General features: G+C 40.0%; 1 long non-coding RNA gene across 1 annotated transcript in view; it reads left to right on the top strand.

Moving 5' to 3' along the window:
* Positions 1-694: 694 nt before the first annotated feature.
* The window catches only part of LOC135176457 (uncharacterized), a 70217-nt gene continuing 64911 nt past the window's right edge, over positions 695-6000 (top strand). The window contains exon 1 of the long non-coding RNA XR_010302662.1: positions 695-880. This is a non-coding gene — a long non-coding RNA (uncharacterized LOC135176457). The remainder of the gene's footprint in view (positions 881-6000) is intronic.

The raw sequence follows: 6000 nt of genomic DNA, 5'->3' as shown, positions 1-6000 counted from the left end.
CACTTGCCTTTTTTCAGCTGGCTGTAAACAATAGCAGGTTTGAGGGAAGTGGCTCGTTTGTTGGGTTTTTAAAAGGCAAGGGAAAGGAACCCTGAGTTTAGAAATATTTCCAGAGTGCCACCTAGTGGGAAAGAAAAAGAAAACAAATCCAGCCGCAAGAAAATCGAATTCAAATACATCTTTGGAGAGTATGTTTTAATACACAGCACTACCTCCTCGTTTTCCTCTATAGCTAAGCACAGGAGCTACTCATGGCTTTTATACAGTTTAGGGATAATTGCAGAACTGTATTTATTTATTTGTTTAACGTGTGTAAAATTACATATGTTTGGCAGAGATAAATAAAAGGAATGCCTGCCTTCTTCTTTGCTTTTAGCTTTTGGGGAAAAAAATAGCTGGTGTCTGGCCCGAACCCAAAGTTAAGATTTGATTTAATCATTTTCTGTTCTCCTACCTCAAAAGCTTTGTCATTAAATCTTCGTTTCATTTTCACTTTTAAAAATTAAAATATAGACCTTTGCGTTTATAAATGGTTACATAGACAGAAGGTTATTGTTATGAAAAAGGCTTTAAAACAAAAGAGCTTCCAGAACGTCTGCTTAATGGTTTATTGCTTCAAGCTGTGGTTTTATCACAGGTGGTGCTTGTTGCTCCTTAGTAAAGCCACACCTCTTGTGATCCCCTATTATAGCAGACTCAGTGTTGTCCTTTAAGCAGGTTTCTGCTACTATTTAAGATGCCATTATTCAGGCAACTTTGAGTGGGATCAAAGTTTTTCTGCTTCTGCTGTGTCTGCAGATGTTAAATTTGTAAGCATGACTCCGGGTTTGATGGAGAAGTATCAGGAACTCATCAAGTTCTGCTTGAAGGTGCCTGAGAGGTGAGTAAAGCTTGGCTGAGGCAGGCTGGCATGGCTGGAGGGCAAGGGAAGCAGACAGGCTACCCTGGGTGTACAAATATTCTTTCTCCTGTCTATCTGTCTACTGTGAGTAAATTCGGTGTAACATTTCATAACTCAGGCAGCCCTTTGTTGTTGTGTGAGATCCCAGACTTCAACAAGCAAGCCTCACGAATCTGGCTGCCAGGATATACCAGGGGCTGCAGGCTTTACAGCTTCTAGCACTGAGGGTATGAAGTCAAGCTGAAGAAGCCTTTTTGAGGAGTGTGCCTATCTAGACATTTGTGGTGTCTGCCTTCTGTGATTGCTGTCTCCTGGGAGGGGAGTCAGGTGATTTTAAAATAACTGCTTCTCCTACAATTTACTTTGAGCTATTTCTGTCAATGGACGTTGCTACTTGTGTTGGGAGTGTCCCCTACCTTTGTCAGTTTGGTAAAGATTTCCAGCAATACACATTCTGAGATGTGCATTTTGTACCAGATACTTCCGTGCTAGGTGGGTTTGCTGTTCTAAGCAAAAGCAGGGAAATGAAGTCTAGTTGACTTTTGTTTCTACCTGCCTCTTCATTGAGGTTCCTCAAATTTCTTTTCTAACTGGCATGTTATAGGGAATAACTTCTGTCAGAGAAGAGCCATAGTTACATTCACAGCGACTGGCTTCAGGATTTAGACATGTCAACTGGGTCAGTTGTGTGTCTTTGAGAGAGGTATATATATATTTTTTTTATCTAGAGTAAAAGCAATATCTTCATTATGGAGGCTAAGTGTAGTAAGTATATTATTGTGTCTGTTTCACATACAACTCTGGCAAGATTATTGATCTCATGATGAGATAACAAGAGAATAATGAGAAAATTGTGATGAGAAAGGCAGTGTGAAGCTGAGACAGGTATATAATTTTTTAATTTCCTCACAATTGTGCATACACTGTGAAGGAGAAGCCCCTTGCAGCACAGGTAAGCAGGGGAAAGGAGAAGAGATGATGTAGAGTGAAGTACTGCTTTCTGCCCAATGTAATGCACATTCTCCTTTTGCCTTTCTTGAGTAAAACAAACTGTGAGATGGTGTAGAGATTATCCTTACAGGCTGTATGTTTGCAAAGACAGAAGGAACGATTTGTCAAAGAAAACCTTTAATGGCAGCATGGAGACTTCTCTTTCTAGATGCGCTTCTAAGTTCTTGCTGTCTGTAGGGAAATGGGTGAAAACAGAAGGAGAAGAAAGGAGGTAGTAGGGTACTTTGGTACTATGGAAGTCTGGGTTGTCTAATGGCATCAAAAAAAGTAGACTGAGTGTTCCTTGAATATATTATCAGCTTTACAGGTAAGTATATCTCTATGCCTTAAATTCCTCTGAGAAAAAACGTATTAATATTTTGGTTTAAGGTGTAGTGTAGGAGACATTTTCCTTTAGTGGTATAATTCTCTGCAAAGAGGTGCTCTAGCATAATTACTCTCTATCTCTATATTTCTCAGTACTGTGGAGAGTGGGGTTTGAGATGTGTGTACCTGTAATGTGGAAGGAAAAAACAAAGGGATAGGAATGGAAGCCAAGAACGGTGCAGACCTGTACCTGTGAGATACAACTTCAGGAGTCTGTTTAAGCAATAAGGATCACAATGTTCTTACAGTCACAGGTTAGACCCTGCTTCCACAACTGCACCATAAATAACTCTCATGTCAAAAGCACAGCCCCTTGGACGCAGTGCCAATTGGCAAAGTATTGTTTGTTTGTTTTCTATTTCACTTCTGTCTTCCCCAATGAGGTTGATTGACTCTGCTGCAGTTTCAAAGAGATTAGATCCATTTAGTTTGAGATTTGAAACCAGATTGTTAAAGAAATGTTTTTGGTTTTCACTTATTGCCATATCTCTCCTACCTGGATCTTACCATGTTCCTGAAGGAGTTTTGAAGGCTGAGAGGTTGTGGTCCTGTAGAAGCAGAAACTTGAACTTTATGTCCTTGTGGGGGAAAAAAAGAGAGGTTTGTAATATTACTTAGTGACAAACAGCTCTTTGAACTCTGGAAGATCCTCTGGTGTTTGACTCAAAGTATTTGATATTTTCTCTATGGAAAGAAATAATCCAAAACCATGTCTGGAGATGTCTCCAGCTGATTAGCTGTGGATATTTTTAGTCCCTTTGAGGCTAGTTTTATTTCACACATGGGAACCATTTATACAAGCAGGACAAGCTCTTCATTTGCTTTTCTTTAGCTAATATATCTAAAATATTGTTGTAACAATTTAAAATGTGTCCCCCACCAAATATATGTGTGAATACAGACTGATAAAAGGATTCCCTATCATTTTTGCACCTTAAACTAACCATTCAGTACAGAAGACGCTTTATTTCATCAGGTATGCTTACCTTCCCCCCTTCACTCCTTGGTCACTCTTAGTGCAGCTAAGTGCTCTCTCACTGCCTGTCAAGCCTTAGAACTCACTTGCATCTCTCAACATTTTGCTTCTAATCTCACGTTTTCTTACATCCTATTTTCATTTGCCTTACCAATTTTTTGTCTCTTTTCATACTGAGATTTAAGAATCTACTACTAACTGAGGTTTTTAATAGTTGTCATTGAAGAGTGATCAGTTCAGGCCAAAGTAGCAGCAAGTTAATTAAAGCCTTTCCTTTGATTTCCATACTTCCCACTGTCTATGCCATTGACGTGGGTTAGGAGCTTTTCCTCCACACACTATTGAAACAGCTTGGAAGTAAGATGAAGCTATATTTACAGCAAAGCAAAATTTATAAGCATATATGCATAATATCTTTACAAGCATTTACAATCACACACAAATTAGAAATAATATAGAAAACCAGACTCCCTCCCAGACAAAGGAAAGTGTCCAGAGGGGCTCAAAGATACCCTCCTCTTTCTCCCTCTACTTTCCCAGACAGAGAAACAAACCAACCAGCAAAGCTTATATTGTTATCTGTCAGCCAAGATCAGTGGAAAGATTATTAGAGTTAAGAGGAAGCTAATAGATCCAGCATCACAGACCAGAGTGGGACAAATTGTTGACATTTTGGCTTCTTATCCCTCTCAACAAACCAATGAACGATATAGATTTCATCATTATTTTCTTTTTACAAACAATGCTCTAATTTCTCTCATTAAAATATTCCAACTAGCCTCAAACCAACACAGCTATGCCTTCATTTCAATGGGCTTTGGATTAATCCCCTTAGAACACTTTCTAAGATTAGCCAAAAGTGGAAACAAGGTAGCATGGAAACAAAAGGATCAAACATAAGCAACAAACCAGAAACTTCCTGTCTCAGGCTGATCTGGTTAAATTTCATGCAAATAGAGATATGAGAAATGACACATCAACCTAGGTGCTAGTGTAAGAGTTGTATCTTTTTAGTTACTCTAGAGTGTGTAAGAAATTTTTCCAGTAAATATTTAATTAGCAGTTGTAATAAAATATTGATTCCCATTTCTCCATTAATCCATAATACTTTGATTCTGCAATTTTTTTTCACTTTTAATAATTTAGCAAAATCTTTTAGTGGCCACTTCCCCTTTGAACTACCCCAGGATGGGGGTGAAAAAAAAATCACAGTGGAAAGATTTCTACTTTTCTGTCTTCTGTGTGCCATTTATTCAATTCCAGTTAATTACATGTGCCTTAATTTATTTCCTGTTTTTTTTCCTTTAATGTTTATATATATCTTTAGTTATTTTTTCAGGCTATACCTCTTCAAGAAAGAAGAGGCATTTCTAAGCCTCCAAAATGACTGTACATTACGTGAGCTAATTAGTGCATAGTAATATTTCTGAGTGTATGGTATGCAAAAAAAATCCAAATCTCTTTTGGTGGGGGGAAGAAAAAAGCAATCTTGTTTCAGGAAGAGGTTGCCTTGTTTTGGTGAAGCTAGAAACTCAACAGAAAAGGCAGAGCAACAGCTAGATAAAAATGAGGATATAGAGGAGGTTAGATATCAAAAATCTTCTTACCTTTTACCTTGTAAATATGATTATAAAACAAGGCTAACAATCAAGATATTACTGGAAAGTTTTGCATGAGGGCAGTTGGATAAACAGATATATTTTTCTCTAAAGCAGTTGAAGTCAAAGCAGTGGATTGACCAAATATGCTGACCATTTACCATTATTTGCAACTGCAAAATATGTTTAATCTTGTAATGTTTTCAGTAGTACTTTAGCACAGAATATGTTTATGATCTCCATTTTTCTCTAGAAACCAGTTCCTCGGTGGCAACTGTGTCACAGGACAAGGGGCAATGGGTGGAAGTTGAGGCATAGGAGGCTCCATCTGAACCTCAGGAAGAATTTTTTTCACTGTTGAGGGTGGCAGAGCTCTGGAACAGGTTGCCCAGGGAGGTTCTGGAGTTTCCCTCTCTGGAGATATTCAGGAACTGTCTGGATGTATTTCAGTGTGATCTGCTCTAGGTGGTCCTGCTCTGGCAGGGGGACTGGACCAGATGATCCAGCAGTGTGCCCAGGTGGCCAAGAAAGCCAATGGCATCCTAGCCTGTATGAGAAACAGTGTGACCAGTAGGACAAGGGAAGTTATTCTTCCCCTGTACTGAACACTGGTCAGGCCACACCTTGAGTACTACATCCAGTTCTGGGCCCTTTAATTCAAGAGAGATGTTGAGATATTGGAACATGTCCAGAGAAGGGCGACAAAACTGGTGAGAGGCCTGGAACACAGCCCTGTGAGGAGAGGCTGAGGGAGCTGGGGTTGTGTAGCCTGGAGAAGAGGAGGCTCAGGGGGGATCTCATTGCTGTCTCAACTACCTGAAGGGAGGCTGCTGCCAGGTGGGGGTCGGTCTCTTCTGCCAGGCAACCAGCAACAGAACAAGGGGACACAGTCTCAAGTTGTGCCAGGGGAAGTATAGGCTGGATGTTAGGAGGAAGTTCTTGCCAGAGAGAGCGATTTACCATCAAAATGGCCTGCCCAGGGAGGTGGTGGAGTTGCCACCCCTGGAGGTGTTCAAGAGAAGTGCCATGGTCTAGTTGATTTGACAGAGCTGGGTGATAGGTTGGACTGGTTGATCTTGGAGGTCTCTTCCAACCTGGTGGATTCTATGATCTTTCGAGATCCCTTCCAGCTGCTGACATTCTATGTT

The sequence above is a fragment of the Pogoniulus pusillus genome, chromosome 6, assembly GCF_015220805.1.
Source record: "Pogoniulus pusillus isolate bPogPus1 chromosome 6, bPogPus1.pri, whole genome shotgun sequence".
Classification (NCBI taxonomy): Eukaryota; Metazoa; Chordata; class Aves; order Piciformes; family Lybiidae; genus Pogoniulus; species Pogoniulus pusillus.
This window is presented reverse-complemented; position numbering and strand designations above follow the sequence as displayed.